General features: G+C 36.2%; 1 protein-coding gene across 2 annotated transcripts in view; it reads left to right on the forward strand.

Moving 5' to 3' along the window:
- The window catches only part of LOC115220335 (scm-like with four MBT domains protein 1), a 104,592-nt gene that overhangs the window by 3,927 nt on the left and 80,665 nt on the right, over positions 1-20,000 (forward strand). For both annotated transcript variants that reach the window (XM_036510166.1, XM_029790434.2), the window contains exon 2: positions 10,107-10,181. The gene's annotated coding sequence lies outside the window, so the exon portion shown is untranslated. The remainder of the gene's footprint in view (positions 1-10,106; positions 10,182-20,000) is intronic.

Below are 20,000 nucleotides of genomic sequence, written 5' to 3' on the forward strand. Positions count from 1 at the left end.
TTTGACAACTTTTCCAATACTGTTATTTATGATAATTGATATGTTTATTTGTCGGAAAAAAATCCAATCTATTCCTATGTGAAATATATAAACATCTACTGCAATACATCCACGCAAGTGATAAAGCTGTCGATGTAAAAAGAGTAATCAAAGTTGTGAAGATGCCATGGAGGATAAACTGATCACATAACATTATTCATTTTGAAACCAAAAATTATATTTAAATAAATTTTTTGAATGACATATCTTTTTGAATAAGTTTCTAAGCAAGTTCAGTGAATTTTTTTCTTCAGTCGATCTCACGTTGCCAGATATTTGCGAACAATTCACCAACTCAGTATTGCTGAAGATAAATAGGGCGAGAGAGTGTGTTTACTGTGTGATTATTTTTAGTGAGACGACAGTAAATTAGTTTTCATTGAAAAAAAAAATTTTTTCTTCTTTCATTCAGTGACGAAATTTTATTTGGTTTCGTATTTAGTAGGTTGGAGATGGAGAACGACTACCTAGATATTATTTTTTTTTAACGAAATCGTTAACGAGGAAAGAAAAGAAAAAAATAAATTAGTATTAGTTTATCTAAATTTTAACCGTTTCTCATGGTAGTTGAGTTTTACCAAACCCGGTAAATATCGATACACGCTCGACTTGTTAGGCCTCAAATCGCAGCCTTATGTCTTAGAAGATTGGAAAGACATTGGACAATATAACCCTAGAAATATTGTTGTGAAGCAGAAACACAGGATGGTCACGGCTGGAGTGCTATGTATCAGAGTACTTCTCGAACAGAGCTATCGACTACTTCGGCTCACATTTTAAACGATGTTCTAATGAAATGCTAAATTCGTATTTCGATCTATAAACAGTCGTCAATGTGACAGAAATGCATAAACTTCGGTTTATCTGCTATAATTATTTACTGAAAACTTTCTTTCCGGCATGGTGACGCATCATTTGTGATCGTTTGCTATTGAATGAGTTGTAACCTTCGGAATCTTTACTACGATATTCAGTATTCAGCGAGACGGTTGTATTATTTTAATCAATCAATATCGATTGATTAAATCCTATACGATTTTTTTTAAATGACTTTTATGCTTGCATAAGTTTCTGGCTATCTCCAGCCAATTTTTTTTTTTCAACAAGTCGATTTTTGTTGTTTAACCTCTCGGCAAAGCAGGACTTACCTGGGGTTTAAATAACAGCAATACTTGCTTCAACTGTTCTTTGCAAATGATCTTTGCTATTTTGTTGAATCTTCCAACTCCTGTCAGATATTTAATATCGATTCGGATAAAGAATCAAGAATAAAGTCTTATTATATGAAGGTTGTATAGCCCCAGCTGATCCCCTATTTAGTAGATCTTTGATCAAATGTGCTCTGGCTTTGATCATCTCTCCTTTTCTTTATTCTCCTGGTACTGCATGTTAGGAATACTTTATCGAATATTTTTCTATTTACAAAATGCTAGAGTAAAATCTGAGGACGATTTCGCTGCTATTTCTAGCAGATCGAGCGACAGCATAGAAGTTTCCTTCTTTGAGTAAATGTATGTAGGTGAAAAGAACAGCGAGCTGAGGTGTTAGAGAGGAGGTGATCTTGCTGATTGAATGCGAACGGTTAATGATTCATATCCTGTAACTAGTGAGACACTTAATTCCTGGAAAAGACTTTTCAGTTCAGCCAGTTGTGTGTGGCATAGAACACAACACACGTTTCATTGCTCGAAGCACCTTGTGAGTGACGAGTGCTCAAATGAACTAATTAACACGATTCCTTCTTGCCGTGCAAAACGTACTGCCATTTAGTTGTCCTCTTGTTTGAAGGATTCTTTAATGGAAAAGAAAAAAAAAAAAAGCAGGAGTGGCTGTGTGGTAAGTAGCTTGCTAACCAGCCACATGGTTCCGGGTTCAGTCCCACTGCGTGGCATCTTGGGCAAGTGTCTTCTGCTATAGCCCCGGGCCGACCAATGCCTTGTGAGTGGATTTGGTAGACGGAAACTGAAAGAAGCCTGTCGTATATATGTGTGTCCGTGTTTGTCCCCCTAGCATTGCTTGACAACCGATGCTGGTGTGTTTACGTCCCCGTCACTTACCGGTTCAGCAAAAGAGACTGATAGAACTGTTTAAAAAAAATAATTGCTAACATCCTCAAATGTCTCGAAAATTTTACAAGGACTAATGCTTACTTCTGGTTTTATGTTGCCAAGCAGATGAGTTTGTAACTTTCCTTGTAGATCTGATAAGAAGTGAGTTATGTAGTGTTATTTAGTATCTATCCCTGTACAGTGGGTTTCAACTTCAGTATTTCATTAATTTAGTTAAATAGTTTTTATATGTAACCGGTTATACCTTCTTTCTTTTATATGTTTGTCTTTGGACTTTGGTCATGCTGGGGCACTTAATTAGAGTTTAACCTAATGAATCAGTCCCAATACTTATTTTAAAGTTTGGTACTTATTTCATTAGTCCCTTTAGCTGAATTGCTGAGTTGTGGGGATGTAAACAAACCAGCACCAGTTGTCAATTGGTAATAGGGGCTAGACGCACATACAAAACGTAGAAAAATGGATGTTGAATGATGATGGTGATATACATACATGACAGACTTCCACATAGTTTCAATTTACTGAATTCACTTGCAAAGCATTGAGGGGCACAAAGCCAAACAATATCTTGTGAAGACACTTGTCCTAGGTGCCACACAGTGGGACTGAACCAGGAACCATGTGCTTGCAAAGCAAGCTTCTTAACCACAGCCATGCTTAACACAAAGGTGTGGCTGTGTGGTAAGAAGCTTGCTTCCCAACCACATGGTTCTTGGTTCAGTCCCACTGTGTGGCACCTTGGACAAGTGTCTTTTATGGCCTCAGGCTGACCAAAGACTTGTGAGTGGATTTAGTTGGCAGAAACTGAAAGAAGCGCATTGTATATATGATGTGTTTGTGTGTTTCCACCACTACTGCTTGACAACTAGTTTTGGTGTGTTTACATACTTGTAACTTAGCAGTTTGACAAAAGAGACTGACAGAATTAGTACTAAGCTTTAAAAAAATACCTACTGGGACCAATTTGTTCTACTTAAAATTCTTCAAGGTGATGCTCGAGTATTGCTGCAGTCTAATGACTGAAACAAGTAAAAGATAAAAAATAAATCCTTTAGAAGAATAATGCCTGAATTATTTCAGTTCAATATTTCTTTGACTGTTTACCTCATTCTCATTTCTTGCCGATGCTGTTGTATTATTTTCACTTGTAACTGAATGCAATTGAAGATGACATTGGAAATTCCCCCAAAACTCAACAACACATTTTCATGCCTTTTAGGAATGAATACATTCTCCCATAATGGTCCTTTTGATATTACCTCACTTATGGTTGTCTCTAGTTTTCATCCTGTTTTAAATTCTACATATTTAACCTTGTTATATTTTCATAAGGATCCTTTTGTATTCCAAAGGACCTGGTTAATTATGCAAAACTTCAACTTTTTCTAAATTCTTAATTCTAAAATTAATTGAAACAGTATATGACTTTGTGACTAAGTTTGCTTCCCAACCATGGGGTCTTGGGTTCACCCCACTGTATGGAGCCTTGGGCATATTTCTTCTATATAGTTCTGATTGCTCAAAGGTTTGTGAGTGGGTTTGGTAAAAAAGAACTGAATGAAGCCCATTTTGTATGTGTGTGTGTATGATAGAAGGAGAAAAAACACAAAGATGAGGTTAAAAAAAAACCCCAAACAAACAGGGTGTATAAAGGATGATGTTAAAGTAAATTATAAGAAGTGTTTAATGTTTTGGGTATATGCTCTTTTATGGAAAGGAAAGATGAAGAGAAACAAAAAATAGAAAAGAGGTCTTTGAATTAGATGGTGAAAATGTGTGTGTGTGCAATGGCATGAGAGTAATGTTAGATGACTGATCAAGAAGAAATATGGATCTAAATCTTCTATATACAAGGTAAACAGCAGTGCTAATGTGGATGCAATGTTCATCAATTTCAGAATATAGTAGCAATTACTTTACTCAAATTATCAAAGAGAATTGGAAATGTTACTTCCTCTGACATTCTGTTTCAATGCTTTTATGGCTGACTAAATTATGGATGAACATGAAGGAGAGTTCATGCAGGAATTGATAAATATTTGTTGTAGGTTCTTTGAGTTTTCACATGTTTACTTTGAGAGTTGCATACAAATCTGGATGAATTTTTAATATACCTGTTGATTAGAGCTGGTCAAGCTATATAGCCATCACCCTCATATATATATATATATATATATATATAATATCCATTATCCCATCCCAGTTCAATCTGCTTGAGTCAACCTTTGGCTTGAAAGCAGCTGATCAAACATATAGGAACGGTCTGACTGAGGAATAATAACAGCTTCTGATATATAAAGATAACCAATGTGTTGGTTTTGGTTGAATTTTTAAATATCTGATCACCCTTTTCTAGCATGGCTGGTTTGTCTTTGTTTTAAATATGTTAAATTTTTCAAATGAAATTGAGAGCCATGTCTGTATATAATGTTCCTTTCTTGGCTGTATGTATTGGCTGGTCCGAGGATTTTTTTGTGTGGCTACTCATTGTAGCACATGTGTTTCTAAATGACCTGTTAGAAATAGCAGTCAAACATTCCTCCTGTCACACCTTACTGTTTTAAAAGAGGACACCATATGATCGCCTTGGACACCTTTGATTATATAGTTCCATTTGGTAAGGGCTGAACTTGGATAAACACCTTGAGTCTGTGAGATTCAAGTGTCAGAAAGAAAGAAAAGAAAAACAGTAGAAAACTTCTTAGAAATACGTATTTATTGCTTCCTTTTCTAAATATTTTTAACCACAATATTTGTGTGTAATGTAGCTTAAATGACATTTTCCATGAAATCTGCAACTTGTCAAAGTTATACGTAATTTTTAAAAATTCATCTTTTTCTTTTCTTTCATTATGTAAAACTATAAAGTGAATTATATATATGTACTGTATTTTAATGTTTATAAGGAACCCCCTAATTCTTTGGGCTAAAAATTTTGAAAAAAAAACAGGTTTTGTAAGGGATTATAATTCTATCCATGAATAAGAAACTCCCATATTTTTTTTACCTAATTTTTGGCAAAAAAGGGTTCCTTATACACGTTAAAATATGGTATATTATAGTGTTAAGTTCTTCATATATTGCATTTGTAAAGATTCAGTTTTCTTCTTAGTGTTATTTTAAAGATATATCGGTTTGAATTAGATCAGATGGTGATGTTGGTAAGGATAATAGGAGAACCAAACTATCCATGATCGTTAGTCTAACAAAATATATTTTGTTTTGCCTATGGCTCTTTGGGAACTAGAAAATAATATTTAGGGAAGCTGATTTATAACCTATGACTGGAAAATAAAAATGAGAATTTTAGGCACAGATATGGCTGTGTTGTGCAGAGTTTGATTCTCAATCACAAGGTTCCAGAATCAGTCCTACTGCATGGCTGACCAGAACCTTGTTAGTGGATTTGGTAGATAGGAATTGAAAAAAAGCTCTTCCCATGCAGGCATGGGTTGGACAGTTTGACTGAAAACTGGTAAGTTGGGGTGGGGGACTGCATTAAGTTCTGATCTGATTTGGCAAGGTTTCTACAGCTGGATGCCATTCCTAATGCCTACCACTCAGGTGGCACATAAATATATGTATATGTGTGTTTGTGTCTGAATTTGTTCCCCACCATCACTTGACAACTGGTATTGTTGTGTTTACATCCCTCATAACTTAGTAGTTCAGCAAAGAGACTGATAGAATAATTACCAGGCTTTTAAATAAGTATGAAAGTTAATTCACTCACCTGAAGTTTGTAAAGGTGATGCCCCAGCATGGCCACAGTCCAGTGACAGAAACATATTAAGATTTATATATATGTACACACATAATCACGTACATACACAACAACACATCCACACATGCGTAATCATACAAGACACACACACATGCTCATATAAAACATACATATAATAGATATACATACAAGAATTCATATAGCTGACCATGATAGAAATTCTACTGGAAGCAATTTTATCTACATCTTTTTTTCATGTTGGTGAAAGAAATACTTTGAATCAGCAATGCTTCTTTTCATACTAAAAAAAGAGAAAAAAAAACACCAAAAAATCTTTGTTTAAAGAAAGAAATCATTATTTTCCTGAATAACCACTTCTGTCAGAATTGCTTTCATGAAAATTGACCTTCAGGTTTCTTGTCTTCAGCATGCATGAGATATTGCTTCAATTTTCTCTTCCTTAAATATTTTCCTTGTATTATGGAAGTGTTTTTTATGGAGCTAATAAAAACAGTTCTTGTTACGATGCAAACCTCATGTCTCGCTTTAGTGTTTGCTCAACTCTGTCCGTTTTCATTGAGAAATATTTCTACTCATCCCTTTGTCATTCTCACCATCACATATTGTAAATGAGTGTATGTATGTATGTGAGTCTCTATCTTGCTAGAAACAACAGTAATCTCCTTCACATCACTAATCAATATCTTACAAAGAAGAAATTTTTAAATGGCCACTTTCATAATGTAGTCTAGGATGGTGTATTTGATGAGAGCTGATTGAGTGTTAGACAAAAATAACAAATATTCTTGTGCTTATTATAAATTGGTACTAAGCATGTAAATGCTTTATTTACTTTGCTTCCTATCTTCATTAAGGAATTATCAAATGATGGAAACAATGTTTAAAGATTTGGCATCAGATTTTGGTTAGTAACGTTTTTTTTTCCTGAATATTTTTTTTCTTTTTCTTTTACTTGTTTCAGTCATTTGACTGCGGCCATGCTGGAGCACCGCCTTTAGTCGAGCAAATCGACCCCGGGACTTATTCTTTGTAAGCCCAGTACTTATTCTATCGGTCTCTTTTTGCCGAACCGCTATGTGACGGGGACGTAAACACACCAGCATTGGTTGTCAAGCAATGCTAGGGGGACAAACACAAACACACACACATACATACATATATATATATATATATATATATATATATACATGACAGGCTTCTTTCAGTTTCCGTCTACCAAATCCTCTCACAAGGCTTTGGTCGGCCTGAGGCTATAGTAGAAGACACTTGCTCAAGATGCCACACAGTGGGACTGAACCCGGAACCATGTGCTTGGTTAGCAAGCTACTTACCACACAGCCACTCCTGTAAATATACAGGAAAAAATAAAAAATTATAAAATGTATTAAGTTTGTGCAGAAGCTTCTCAGCAGTAATTCATCAAGTTGAATTGAGTGACCACATCTCTGAGCAAGCTCCTTAGATACCTTGAACAATGCCGTGCATTATAAAAAGGGTAAAGACCCACTTCGAATGATCATGGGATTGCACTTAAAAAGTTCTCCTGAGGCACAAGCCTGGGCAAGATTGTTTATGGAAGACTAGCAGTCACCCATGCATACCAGCCTCCCCTCTTCACACCACCAGTGTTATCTAAGGGGAAGGCAAAGACCGATACAGCTTCATACCAGTGCTGTTGCAACTCCTTTTCTACAGCTGAGTGAACTGGAGCAACGTGAAATAAAGTGTCTTGCTCAAGAACATAATACACAGCCAAGTCAAGGAATTGAACTCACCACCTCATGATTGTGAGCCTGACGCTCTAAACACTGAGCCATGCACCTTCATGCATTATATGAATGATATAAAAAAAAAGAAATGATTGACAGGAATTCCTTACATGAAGCTAAACAGCAATGGATTCTACAAACTATTTTATCAATTTTCTGTACCCATGCCAGCTTGGAAAATAGGCATTGAATGATCATGATTACACACACACACACATGTTTGTGCAAATGTGACTGTATGGTTAAGGGGTTTACTTCCCAATGACATGATTTGCGGTTCAGTCCCACTACATGACACCTAGGACAAGTTTCTTCTCTATAACACTAGGCTGACCAAAGCCTTGTGAGTGGATTTGGTTGATGGAAACTGAAACAGGTTTGTGTGCACATGCACACAAACACACATGCATATATAGTTCAAATTTACAGAAAGCAAAAGATGAAGACAAGTGAAAGAAAAACAAGCAGGAGTATTATTTCAACACTCAAGAAGAATGGAAAAGTCATTGACATTTTGAGTCTATGCTCCTTGACAGAAAGAACCGAGAGAGAAAAAAATGTGTAGGGATTAACGGTTCAACATGAAATGTATACATATTTTTGTAATCTCTTTGTCTTGACAATACAGGTCATTCGTAAATGAGTGTCACTGTCGTACAAACTGTCATTCGTTTCCAATATTCTGTGTAAGCTTGTCTGGCCATGGGAAAATATTACTTGACTTGGGAACAGGTGAGGGTTGGGACAGGAAGGGCATCCAACTGTAGAAAATCTGTCCCAATAAACTCTGTCTAACCCATATACCAGAGGGCATGAAAATGATGATTTTATATATATATATATATATATATAAATTAGAGAAAAACCACTATTATGTAATTCAAACACTGATAGACATAGACCATATCATATAGAAAAAATAAAATATATTATAAAACATCTAGATATATGTTTTATATATGTTTAGATATATGTTATCTAGGTAAATGTTTTATCATATATTTTATTTTTTCTATATGATATGGTTTATGTCTATCATTGTTTGAATTATATAATAGTGGTTTTTCTCAAATTTATATATACTTTATATTTATATTGTGAAATTTGATTTAATACTAAATTGAATTTTTCCCTGTAAGTTTGGAGTTATGCTCCCTAACATTATTATCATATATATATATATATATATATATAATTCAAAGAAGAATACAGTGTATGTTCAAACACAAAAGAGATACCCGAAGAATAGGATATCTGACTCGCTAGAAAGGGCAGTTAAAACTCCAAGCTCTTTCTAGCGAGTCAGATATCCTATTCTTCGGGTATCTCTTTTGTGTTTGAACGTACACTGTATTCTTCTTTGAATAATATATAGTCTATTGACTAATTTTTTCTTTCCCGCTAGATCACTGGTAGCAAAGAATTTTTCTATGAATATTCTTGCTACCCTAAGGTTTTAATTAATGATAAAATGTTTATATATATATATATATACACACACACACAATCTTACAAGGGCTAGGTTGCTATTTAGTTAGCTAATTTAGGAGTTATAGGTTTACTTGCTGAATCTATTTACCGATACTGTTTTTTGTACATTGAGTATATGTGTTACTTTGTTGTGGTTTAATTAATAATGTTAGTGTTTAATCCTTAGATTGAATGAATGTGGTGATATCTAAGGTATATTTGTTCTAATACAAAACTTATTTTAGTGCTGCTGACACCGCCCATGTGTCAAAACCGTAGCAATATCTGTGGGGCAGCTGATGAAGGAGGTATGTTGGTATGGCTGTTAGTGTATGTGCAGAATAGTTTTATATCACATCCATTTGATATATTTAATATGAAATAGTGTACATTTAAGCACAAGAGAAAACTACCCTTTAACAGGTAATTTTTACATGCTAGAGCATAGACTCCAAATGTCAATGACTTTTCCATTCTTCTTGAGTGTTGAAATAATACTCCTGGCTGCTTCTTCTAGCGTGTAAAAATTGCCTGTTAAAGGGTAGCTTTTTCTTGTGTTTAAATGTACACTATTTTATATTAAAAATATATTGTCTGTTGACTATTTATACATGCTAGGCCGCTGGTGGTGATTTTTCTAAAGAATATTCACTACCCTATATATGTATATATATATCTATATATATATACCGGAGTAAACACATAAATGTGAAACAAGGTGGAAAAAAGAGTACTCAAATACCAGGGGTTGAGTAATATGCTTTATTTAAAAGCAGCAGAAATTCAACAAAACCTGTTACTCGGAGTTTCACGTACCCCAAAACTGTCCGACGAATGGGAACGTGAAACTCTGAGTAACAGGTTTTGTTGAATTTCTGCTGCTTTTAAATAAAGTATATGTATATATATATATGGTCTAGAGTAATTGTATGTAATTTTTGTTGAATATTTGAGTCTTTTCTGTTTCCTCTTCATTAAAACAAACCTGTTTGGTAATTTTATCTCCTTTTATAGTGTGACAAACTCACTGAAGATGAATCTAAATAGACTACTTGGAGACTCAGTAATAGAAAACACAAGAAAATATAGGTAAGCTTGCTTTTATTTTTATTCTACACATTTGCACTGTTGAGAAAACTTTATAGCCTTAGCTCCAGTAAATCGAAGGTCTGATCTAGTGAATCTATTGTCAAAATTCATTTTGCCCATGACTATTGCATTGTTTTTAACCAATGTGTCCCTTTACTTTTGAGGTGGTAATGCGTGATTTAAAGGGTATTTCTAGTAAGTTGGTTTACCAAATAGTCTCACAGGTAATTTCATTTCATTGTGTAGGACATTGTGATACAAATTTACAATTTATAATATGAACTGAGAGAGTCTTTACTTCATAGATCACTCTGTTAGAAATAACAGCTAAATCTCTCTGAAATCACATTTCTATTTTTTTTTTTATGAGGAGAAACTATTAGATAATGTAGTTCTGCATACTTTTTTTAGAAGGCTGATTTATCAGCGAGAAATCGATAGAATAAGTACCAGGCTTAAACTGGGATTGATTCATTCCACTAAAATTCTTGAAGGCGGTGCCCCAGCATGGCCACAGTCTAATGACAGAAGCAATTAAAAGATAGATTAGATTTGATGTTGGGGTGGGTAAACACCAACAATATAACATTTAATATGTAGAATCTTTCATTGAATACCTTTTAATGATTTTGGCCTTTTTTCCCTCAAGGTTTACACTTCGTATTGTAATCTTTTATCTCACTTGTTCCATATTTTGGTAAATGTTTAAGGAAATTCCATCATTGTTTTCATTGTTCCACCAGCTTTTCTATACTTGCATGGGTTGGACTGGGCTTTTTGAGGCAGTGTTTCATAGCCAGATACTTTCCGTGATGCTAATCCTTTCAGTTACCTCTTAAAGGTATATGGTGTACCTATTATAAAAGCTAATATACTCATGGCATCTGAGATGCAGTGTCTTGATATATTTTCTATTCAGTGTACTTGCTGGATTGGCCTGCTTGAGTGTATGCTTGGCTTTTTTGGGTAACAGATTCAATTTATGATCAGAGGGTCGTGGGTTCAATCCTGCTGTGCAGCACTGTAGACAAGGGTCTTTTATATCTTGGCAGCAACTCTTACTGCACAGGAACTGAGTATATTTGGTTCCATGCATGTGCACTTGAGACGCAGGGACCAAGTTAACTTGTTTTTGATTGTGGGGTACTTTCCAGAAGTTTCTACATTTCATATGATGTAGTTAAACACTGGCCAATAGAAAAGGATTTTGAGAACTGATTTGCATGTGATTAGTGTGTTACATCTCCAGCAAAAATTTAATGAGCACTGTGAAAGTTAAACAGAGTGTACTGCTTTCTGTGTACTCGGAGGGTGGGGGTCTCTAGACTGAGAACACCAAGATGGTCTTTCTTCCTCCACCAATCTTGTAGAGGCACTGCAAAAATGTTCGAAGATGTCCTTTTTCTGACTAAATATAGGTGTGGCTGTGTAGTAAGAAGTTTGTTTCACAGCACATGGTTCTGTGTTCAGTTCCACTTTGTGGCACCTTGGGCAGATGTCTGCTATAGCCTCAGGCTGACTAAAGCCTAATGAGTGGATTAGGTTGACTGAAACTGAAAGAAGCTATCATAATACATATATATATATATGTGTATTGATGAGTGTGTCTTTGTTTGCCTCCACACCACTGATTGACAACTGATGTTGGTGTGTTTACATCCCAGCAGCTTGACAGTTCAGCAAAAGAGACCATTAACAACCTGGCTGAATCTGGCTCTGAGTGCAAATGTCTTGTTTTCATAAGTTTTGAATTAAAAAAACCCCATCAAACCTTAGTCACAATTTATGTTCCTAACACTAACTGAATGATAGCCAAGTTATTTTACTAAATTCTTTGTTATATTTAAAGTAATTGAAAGAAACACAGAGCATCTCAAAAGGGTTAAAATAAGTATTGGGGTTGAGCTGTTTGACTAGAATTCTTCGAGGCAATGCCCCAGCATGGCCACAGTTTAATGGTTGAAACAAGTAAAAGATACTTATAAGAACTACTCCTAATAGGTATTCTATGGAATGGTTTTGGTTAATGAATTGTCATCACTATCATAGCATTGCTTGCATGGGTTAGATGGATTTCATGGAGGCAGATTTTCTATATCCAGATACCAATTCTTGTTGTCAACTCTTACCTGTTTTCAAGCAATATATTTTCCCCATAAGAGCAGCGAGCTGGCAGAATCGTTAGCATACCGGGCGAAATGCTTAGCACTATATCGTCTGCCGTTATGTTCTGAGTTCATCTTCCGCCGAGTTCAACTTTGCCTTTCATCCTTTCAGTGGGGTCGATTAAATAAGTACCAGTTATGCACTGGGGTCGATGTAATCGACTTAATCCCTTTGTCTGTCCTTGTTTGTCCCCTCTATGTTTAGCCCCTTGTGGGCACTAAAGAAATTAATATATTTCCCCATGGCTAGACACATTTCTGCAAGCTGTTGGTAATAAATAGCATCACACGTCCAGATAAGGAGACACACACACACAAGCAAGCATATGAGAGTGTTTTAGTAGTTTTCGTTTACTGAATTCAGTCACAAGTCTTTGGTCAGCCAATGACTACAGTAGAAAATACTTGCCCAGAGTGCCACACGATGGGACTGAACCTGAAGCCATGTGGTTGGGAAGTACACAGAGGAGACTGCATTAGTACAGGTATCATCACCATCATCATTCAGTGTTTTAAATCTTGGTTTTGTCCCTGTTTACGGAGGTGGCCGGATCTACCTCAATGCTATAGTAACTGAGGAAGGCAGGTGCAGCCCACCCCAACCTTTGGGCTGGCTGGTGCCCATTCTCCTTTGCTTTCATGAGGCTTTTTTGGAGCTGGATTTTCTACAGGGAGCATGCCCTTGCTTACTCCCAACCTCAGTTTTTGGACATGAGTGGTCTCAAGACCAAGGCCTCTACCACAATTTTTAAGAAATGTGGTGGAAAACTAGCTCAGGAAGGCAGGGACGCTACTCCCTGAGACCCCTTTTGGAGCCCCCTACCTAATGTATGATGTACAGTAATCCTATGCCATATCGTGGTTCATTATTTAAGCCTACGTCGATTCCTCTGTGGTTATTTGCATTTATGATTAAATAAACATGTACAAATTATAAAAATAATAAAAAATAAATACAGTACTGTTTCTACTTCGTGGATTTTCACCTATCGCGGGGGGGTTTTTGGAATGTAATGCCTGAGATAGTCGAGGGATTACTGTATATGGAAAATGATAGGTAAAGAAGTGCTAAGCTGTCCAGGTGGGAAGAACATAGCGAAGAGTAAAGTAGACATGAGAAATGTTAATAGATGATCTTAAAGTACCGAACCTCACAGAGGGATTGGCAAGGGATTGTGATAAATGATGAAGTGCTATGCTGGAGAAGACATTCCTAATTCCATGCAAGTGTGGGGAAAATGGATTTAAAAAATGCTGATGGTTTCAACCATGTTTCTTAATGTACATAAGGAACTTTTGTTACTTACAGTGTTTCTGTTTTTTGTTCCACTCCTTATTTAATTACATGACTGCACTGTGTGGTTAAGAATCCTGCTTTACTAGCATGTGGTTTTAAGTTCAGTCCCATTGCACAGTGCCTTGGGCAAGTGTCTTCTACTATAACTTGGGGCCTTGTGAGTGAATTTGATAGATGGAAACTATGTGGAAGCCTGTTGTATATATATATATATATATATATATATATATATATATATATATATATATTATGTCAACATCAAAATAAAAATCAAATGGAAATTGTAGTTAAGACACCCATGCCGGTGAAACGTAAAAAGCACCGCCGAACGTGGCAGATACCAGTGCCGCCTGACTGGCGTCCATGTCAGTGACACGTAAAAGCACCATCCGATCATGGCTGTTTGCTAGCCAGCTCTGGCCCCTGTGCGGTGGCACGTAAAAAACACCCACTACACTCACGGAATGGTTGGCATTAGGAAAGGCATCCAGCTGTAGAAACACTGCTAAATCAGACCAGAGCCTGGTGCAGCCTCTATGGCTTACTAGACCCCGGTCAAACCATCCAACCCATGCTAGCATGGAAAACGGACGTTAATGATGATGTGTGTGTGTATGTGTCTTTGAGTTTATCTCTCCTCCACTGCTTAACAACTGATGTTGGTTTGTTTATGTCCCTATAACTTCGTGATTTGGCGAAAAAGACCAACAGAATAAGCATCTGGCTTACAAAAAATAAGTACCTGGGGTCAATTTGTTTGACTAAACCTTTTGAGGTAGTGTCCCAGCATCTTTATGTTCATTTTTCACTTTATATGTTATTATTCAGCCCTAGGTCATCCCTGATCCAGCAGACTTGTTATCCCAAACATTCCAACCATGCCTATCCCACCCCATCATATTTTCATATAGTGCTACTTTAGCACATATACCTTTTCTCTATCACTTTTTTTCCCTCTGTATTGTCAGTAGGGTGTGATTTGAAGGTCATTTGGTTGCTATTTCTAATAGTCCAGTTTGACCACCTTGTTGGCTTGTCTTTTATATTATAAGAATTTGATCTAGTCTATTTCCATGCCATACTCTCTCTCTCTCAAACTGTACTTGTGTGTGGCATGTGATTTTTTTTTATGAGATAATTGTTGGAAGTGAAACAACATTCTGCTGGCTATTGTAGCTAGCAAAAATACATACTGTTATAGTAATATATATTAATATTTAGGATTAGTAGGTGTCAAGGTCTTTTGTTGTACATTTTCATCCTAGTCGTAGTGTCAATGACCAGGTTTGTAAATCTACCTATTTATATTGTTACAAAAAAAATAGGTGAGTATGCTATGATATCTGCTGGTTAGGAATAACAGGGAAAGGAGACAGGTTCAGTTTTCTTCTATAGCCTCGGGCCGACCAAAGCCTTGTGAGTGAATTTGGTAGACGGAAACTAAAAGAAGCCCATCATACACACACACACACACGTGTCTGTGCTTGTTCCCCACCCTCACTTGACAACTGGTGTTGGTGTGTTTGTTTTATTTGCAGTTTGGCAAAAGAGACCAATAGAATAAGTACCAGGTTTGAGAAAATAAGTCCTAGGGTCGATTTGTTCAATTAAAATCCTTGAAGGCGGTGCCCTGGCATGGTTGCATTCAAATGACTGAAACAAGTAATGTATACACACACACACATATATATTTCAGTGAAGGTGCATGGCTTAGTGGTTAGGGTATTGCACCCAAGATTGTGAGATCATGGGTACAAAACCCAGACTGGGTGTTGCGTTGTATTCTTGAGCAAAGCACTTCATTTCATGTTGCTCTGTGATCATTTCGACATCTGACATGTGGCACCCAGTTACACCTGTACAGGTAATGTCGATTTGATGGAGTAAGCAAGCTTATGTCTACACAAACATTTTGATCACTGTAAACAATGTGTGGTTGTTCGGTAAGAAATTGTCGAACCCTCATACGTCGTCTAACGACGGGAGAGTCCATTTTATATTTCAGTGGGGTAACAATTCAAAGATGTTACTTAGAATACAGAACTAAACTTTTAACCCATTATTGTTAGCCTAACAAAATACATTTTGTTGTACTAATGATTGAATTAAAATTGTGTGTATACATACACATATATATCACCATCATTTAACGTCCATGTTCCATGCTAGCATTGGTTGAAGGACTGCATCATGCTCCACTGTTTACTTTGGCATAATTTCTATGACTGGATGGCTTTTCTAATGCTAACCATTTACAGTGTGTATTGGAGATAACAGCAATGGACTTTGTTTGAAAAGAAAAAAAAAAACATTTTAAAGTTCTATACTAGTCTGAGCCTATGTGCATATATAATGGCTGAAGATGAACAAAATTTTAAACCATTTTATATTGTATAATATGTTGAAAAGGTAGGGGTCAACAGCCTGAAAATTATGTACAGGCCATGTGTTTTTAAAAAGTGCTCACTTTGCATCCACAGAAACCTAGGTTCAATCTCTCTGCATGGTACCTTTGAGTAGGTGTGATCTGTCATGCTCTTGAGTTGCTCAATACATTGTGGGTAGGAAACTGAAGAAATGTGTTATATTTCTGGTTGTGCTTGCATTATGCATGGGTCTAAATACTGGTGTTGTTTACTTTGTGTCCATTTATTTCTTGTAAATTAGTGTTTTTAACAAATTAATTGATAAAGGAAGAAGCAGACTGAAATACATACGAGGCTTGAGTTTGTCAACTGAGCCCTTGAAAACAGTGCCCCAGTATGGTGGCAGTCAAATGACTGAACCCAGTAAAAAAGGATATTGGTTCTAGTAAGTTTTGTCTGGAAAAATTTAGGCATGTGAAGTATGTCTTTTATTCAGTATTTATTTATAATTAATTACACTTTAACCCTTTCGTTACCAACCCGTCTGAAACCGGCTCTGGCTCTGAGTACAAATGTCTTGTTTTCATATGTTTTGAATTAAAATCTTCCACCAAATCTTAGACACAATTTATGTTCCTAACACTAGCTGAATGATAACCAAGTTAGTTTACTAAATTCTTTGTTATATTTTAAGTATTTGAAAGAAATACAGAGCATCTCAAAATAAATACAGTAACTAAAGGGTTAAGTACTAAAAGAGTAAAGCACATGGTTCAGTGGTTAGAGCATAGGGCTCACAATCACAAGGTAGTGAGTTCGATTCCTGGACCGGGCTGTGTGATGTGTTCTTGAGCAAGACACTTTATTTCAGGTTGCTCCAGTTCACTTAGCTGTAGAAATGAGTTGCGATGTCACTGGTACCATGCCTTTGCCTCTCCCTTGGATAACATCGATGACATGGAGAGTGGAGGCTGGTATGCATGGGTGACTGCTAGTCTTCCATAAACAACCATGCCCGAACTTTCCCTTAGAGGGGAACTTTCTAGGTGCAATCCCATGGCCATTCAGACTGAAGGTGGTCTTTACCCTTTTAAGTGCTGTTTTGTTTACTAGGGCTGCATTTTTTGAAATACAAGCACAAATATCATCATTTATCATTCACTTTTCCATTCTTACATGGGTCGATATGGAAATTTGCTTGGGCAGATTTTCTATGCCTGGATGCCCTTCCTCTTGCCAGTTTTCAACTGTTTCCAAGCAAGGTGATATTGCCCCATGATCAGGCACATTTTTCATAGAAGACTGGAAATGATCAACTTCGTTGTATATATAAATATATTAGAATGCATGTGGGTGAATTTTGAGTGTGTCTATGGCCTGCAAAGTTCTTCAAATCTTGTTTCGTTGTTCCTGTTACTGCAGAAACCATGAACAGCTACCACTGCATGTTTTCACTGTTAGTCTCTCTTCTATCTCTCCTTTCCCCACTCCCTCCTCTCTCCTTGGAGCAGTACACACACGATTTTGATTTTTGATTTTTCCAGTTTCAGCTAATGAACTGTGGCCATGCTGGGGCACCGCCATTATACATATGTATAATTTACTCTTTATTTAATTCTCTCTTTTTGTAAACATGTAGCTACACATAGTTTCTCTTTCTCTCTACCCAAAAAGACACTCTGGTCACGTCTGTATACTTGAAAGTTACATTGGTTAATGATCTCGTAGAGTAGTGGAAATGCTAGAGAGCTTAACTAATTGTCATATATATCACCCCCTCATAGTTATCATATCAAACTCTGCTTGGCCTGATTTATATCTCCCATTCAATCCTGCGCCCAATAACTCTTATTGTCAAGTCTACTAGAGCTGATTTAATTTACTGTCTCTTCTTGCAGAATTGGTTATGTGGTTTGTCAAAGATAATGATTTTATTTTTTTTTATCAAATTATATACCATGTATTCTATTTATCAAATTTATGTCATATTGTTTTTAAATCCTATGGTTTCGTTTTTTTTTTTTTCTTTTTATGAGTTTCTGAAAGAGCTCTGTGTGGTTGCTTGAACTACTTGAAATAACAGCCAAATTTTCTGCGTATTATATTTTCCTGTCTTTGAACAAGAAATGAACATATTGGTTAATCTGTACCTATGGAGTACTGAAATGTTCCTGGCTTTAAGTGTATCATGAAATACTTGGCTGGAGGCCCAACCCTCTGAGTTCTTTTACACGAGTTTAGAAAAACTAAAGAACTGCTGCAATAAGCTTGTGTATCTGAGAGGAGAATATGTTGAATAAGATCATAATTAACTGATTGTCCTGTATTTTTCTTTTACCCAACGCCAGGAACTTTTCAGTATCCCCTCATATACATATATATATATATATATGTGGTTAGGGCAGCGGACTTGCAGTTGTAGGATCGCGGTTTCGATTCCCAGACCGGGCGTTGTGAATGTTTATTGAGCGAAAACACCTCTAAAGCTCCCCAAGGCTCTGGCAGGGGGTGGTGGCGATCCCTGCTGTACTCTTTCGCCACAACTTTCTCTCACTCTTTCTTCTGTTGGCCTGCTCACTTAGCCAGCTGGGTGACATCACTTGAAAGCTAAAACAATGCGAAGCGCATTGTGACCAGCGATGTGTAGCAACATCTGATAGCCTGGTTGGTCACGGTGATATATATATATATATATATAGTCGCCATGATAGAGCGTTAGCCACTACACGTATTTTTTTCTCTCCTTGTTTTCTCTGTGTCCCTTTCTGTAGAAGAGCGTAGGCTTGAAACGTAAAAGACTTTTTCTATTCCTGAGCATTATACTAAAACATCTGTTTGTTTTCTACACCATCTGTCTTTTGTTTTTTTTTTTATAAACTCTCCCCATATATATATATATATATATATATATATATATATAATATATATATATATAGAACAATTTATAACAAACTGAAGGGTATTGAGTTTGATTAACATAGCTGCCTGTTGGCAATTTTTTCCTGTCTTATGAGGGTAAATACCCAGTTTCTCTGCAGTTTTTCACAGCTATACTGCATTCCAAATGTTTTCTCTTGTAATATATGTAAACATACATACACTATTTGGTGTGGGGCAAATAAAATGGGATGGTCACAGCTAGAATGCCTTTGATCTTAAGTTTGATTGATTAGAGCCAATCTGGGGGTATAAACCTGGTGTTTTAATATATGAGCTTATGATATGTGTCAGTGCTCAGGAGCACGACAACTCATCAGAAAAAGTTAAAAGAAGGTACAATGAGCAAACATACATTAAGTAAAGAAAGACAGCAATGGAAGTTAGCAGTATACACACAAGACCCAGAATAAAGGGCCAAGATAAAGCAAAGTGAACATCAAAAGAGAGTAATATTGGTGAATTTCAGGAAGCATGGAACTTCTGAAGGATGCAGTTTTGTGATAGTCCAGAAAGCACACAAGTTTGTTTATTCCATGCTTTGACAATTCTGAGCATGAAGCATATATTTCCATTTTATTCTGGTGGGGGGGGGGGAGCAAAAAACTTTTACATTTGACAGAAAGGTCCTCCAGCAATAGAAAATCTACTTCAACAAATTTCATGTGACCCTTGCAAGCATGGAAAATGGACTTTAAATGATGATGATGATGTCAGCTTTGAAAATGATGATAATGATGTTAGCATTGAAAACTTTTCATTAACTTAAAAGCTAATAGTTCCTCTATACCATCATTAATTTGTTTCCATTTTTTAAGGCAGAATCTGAGAATCTGTAGAATGGAACTCATTGCTGTGACTATCCTGCTTCACCTCACCTCTATAGCACAAAGTTTTGAGGAACTTGAATGAATATTACTTTCAAAGTACTATTTGGCCTACATACATATTTGTGTTTGCATTAATTTTGAGGTTATTTTAACTCTTACCATATTTCTACTGAAATACATTTATTTCTTTTTTGAAAATGATGAAGGATTAACTTTATTAAATT

This window comes from Octopus sinensis, linkage group LG16 (genome assembly GCF_006345805.1).
Source record: "Octopus sinensis linkage group LG16, ASM634580v1, whole genome shotgun sequence".
Taxonomy (NCBI): domain Eukaryota; kingdom Metazoa; phylum Mollusca; class Cephalopoda; order Octopoda; family Octopodidae; genus Octopus; species Octopus sinensis.